Genomic DNA, 3,501 nt, shown 5'->3' with positions numbered 1-3,501 from the left:
ATATATATCTTTTCCCGAAGCTCTTGGAAATAGCCCACTGAATTCTAAAATAGAAAAACAACAGCACAGAATTACAATCATTGCTCTAGAGTTACAGGATTTAATTCTTGTTTCAAATAGCCACAGTAATAAAACCAACTTTGAATTCAGTACCTTCTTCTCAACATAGTCAACTCCTTTCAAATTTCATCATTGACCCTGAAGTACAGACTCAATCCATTCTTCATAATGGTCACATTTGTATCACTTTTCAAATTATCTTCTTTATCCGTTTGTCTCAGAGCTTCAGAGCTACCTGAAACATAAGTTTATGCCCTGGAGACCCAATGTTGGCTGCCAAGATGCATAAAACTGATAATCCAGTTGTGAGGATGAATTAAGAATAGATACTGTCCATTTTATTTTAAGTTAGTTTAGTTTAATTCCAGTTTCAGTTCTGATGGTGTTTTATCAAACCTTTTTCTTTGAGAGCAACATAATTCAAGCAGATAGTACAGATTTGCCACAGGTTGAATGCTTAATTTGTGTTCCTTAAAAAATAACTCTATGCTTAGTCTATTGCCACAAAACCTCTTGCTTGACTTTTTTGTTTGTTTGTAATGTTTTAAAAAAGAATCTTCTCACGTTTACTTCAGGGTTTCTTTCAAAGCATGATACTGCCCAGATGCATACGTATTTCTAGGAAGAGGAAACAAAGAGTTTTAAGAGGTCTAGCACCATCAGAAATTAATCATTTGACTAATTACCTGTCCTGCTTATTTCAATTAGTATTTTCTGTGGCCCAAGACCAGATTGTTCTACCTCTGTATATTAGAGCTTTGATGTATCTAGAATTTGCAAGTTGTCTGCAAAAATTAAAAACGGTCTCTCCATTCATTTTAATGGTAAAAAATAATCCCCACATGAAGAGAGAAAAGAATCAACTTCACATAACTCTCTTTTTCACTTTAATCCTATTCTCTACCTTATGTTAATTTCTAGAAAGGGCCTAAACAATTAAAAAATGAACAAGTTAATTGATATTTAGCAAATGAATAAACTGTTCCCTAAAAAAGTTTAGACTACACAAGTTAGCTCTGGTGGTGCCCCACTCACTGTGATGTTCTAATGAGATTACATGATTTCTGAGAAGATAAAATATTTGGTAACACATGAACATGTAGAATATAATCCATGGTGATGTTTTGGCACGGTGTCCTGGGTTTGCAATAAATATGTCAATATAGGTAAACTGGAGCTACAGTTTCCCAGAATTCCTTTACCTGTGGAGCTCCAGGTTGGGGGTGGAGCATAAGAGACAATTTGCACAAGATTTGGGAGGTGACAGTGAAACAGTAGCCGTATTCTTTGCATGCTATACATGTCCGCGGCGCCACCCGGCACTGTTTCAGTAATGCAGTCATTGCTGCAGTGCCAGATCAGCGGGCTAGCCAGGGTGACAGCCTGGTGAAGTTCCTCAACTCCTTTCCACTCTTCTCAGCTCATCCCACCCATCCAGCAGGAGCATATTTAGCTCTGTGAGGAAGGGTCCATCTCCAGCTTCTCTTGCAGGTCATGCCCATCTTCAAAGATGGAGGCTGAGAGATGGTGCAAGAGGCAAGTGGGTCCTTGTGGGAACCAGCTCAGCCTGAGCCTGAGGAGTTCCAGTTTGTTCCTACTCCTCTCCATTTCATATCCTCTTTTTTTCCCCAGCTGCCTGCCCTGTAGACTTCAGGCTCCAACACTGGACACTGAAGCAACAGCCTCACATCCACTGTTTAACGTATCTCAGTCTGCTTAGGCTGCTGTAAAAAATATAATGGAGTCGGGGGATTGAACAGCAAACACTTACTAGCTCACAGCTCCGGAGGGTGGAGCATCCAAGATCAGAGCACCAGCATGGTCAGGGTCTGGTGAGGTCTCTCTTCTTGGTTTATAGATGGTGGCCTTCTTGCTGAGTCCTCTCACAGACAAAAGAGAGAGCTCTGATCTCCTCATTCCCTTGTAAGGGCACCAATTCCATCATGAGGACTCTACCTTCAAGACCTCATCCAAACCCAGTTACCTCCCAAAGGCCCCACCTCCAAATACCATTACATTGGGGATTGGGGTTCAACATATGGACTTTGTGGGACACAAGCATTGAGTCCATAGTAACCAGCTCCTACTCCTAACGGATCTGCTTTTCTGACCCAAACCCTGAATGCTACACACTGAAATTGTCTTCTTTGTGACTCTTCTTATGTGCACTTTGCTCTTTCCCCTATCTCTGCCTCTCAAAATCTTATCTAAACTTGCAGAAACAGTTCAGATCCCATCCTTTGCATGAAGCCTTCCCTGATATTTATGGTAAAAATTAACCACTTTCTCCTGCAGTCTCCCTAAGCACTTTTCTTGTATCTCTCTTTGAGCACTTAATGCATCCTGCCTGGTATGGCAGTTCTGTGTATCTCTGTCTCCCCGTATAAATTCCTGGAGGGCAGAAATGATGTCTCACTCATCTTTGTATCCCCAAAAGCAGCTATCACAGTGCCCGATGCAGAACTGGAGTTCAATAAATGTCTGTTGACTTGAAGTCTGGTTCAGTTTGCTTTATCCTCTGGCACTACTTGGGTTGTCACCATGACTGTATCTAAAAGACAACTTTACCCTTCTGGGCTCTCTGCTCTTGTTTTATCTATTTTTATGATGTGTTTATACATAGTCCCTGCTTTATGCCAGAAGCCAAGCACTTTGGTGATACATTTTCAGTCAGGTTAAATGTTTGGCATTTTTTCAAGTGTAAAGGCCCTCAACAGATGTATTAAGAGTTTTCTTTTGAAACTTTATCATGAAAATAAATGGGGCAAATAACTGCATCCAATAAGGCACTGCATAGTTAATGTAGCAAAGTACCCAGCACACAGCCAGCTCGCAGTAAACACGGGCCAAGTGACTGAGGGAATAAATCAATGCACTTACTAATTAATGAGAAACCTAATCAAGGAACAAATCATCAGGTATGTGTATAGTGCTGCTATTTTTAATAACAGGATTTGAGAATCTTCCAAAAAACATAGATAACTACATACCTTGATGCAGTCCTGCCAACAGCCAGGGGATTTCTCTCCTTTGAATTGCATTAGTTCATCATCCTTGTTTATAGTTTGCTATATGCTATAGTTTATAATGAATTATAATTCACAGTTTATAAAAAATAAATTTAATTTGCATTTCAAAAATAGAGAGGGAAACGACAGAACAACTAGTGCCATGTTGTGTCTATGGAACTAGAGTCAGACTAGGTCTAGATTTGTTTATTTTTGTCTAACGTCTGTGAAAGAAAGGGCCAATCATAGTATCTTAAATATTTTTCTATTTTTGCTTAATATATGAGGATTCTATAAAAATTCTTTTAACTCCCATCTATTTATGAGCTTCCAGAAGAAGTTGCTATGTATTTCATTAGAAAATGAGTACAGATTTGTCTTGGAAGTTTCATGATTCAAAAATCTTCCCCCCTCCAAAAGACTATTTATAAGT

This window comes from Propithecus coquereli, unplaced genomic scaffold (genome assembly GCF_000956105.1).
Source record: "Propithecus coquereli isolate 6110/MARCELLA unplaced genomic scaffold, Pcoq_1.0 Scaffold141, whole genome shotgun sequence".
Classification (NCBI taxonomy): Eukaryota; Metazoa; Chordata; class Mammalia; order Primates; family Indriidae; genus Propithecus; species Propithecus coquereli.
This window is presented reverse-complemented; position numbering follows the sequence as displayed.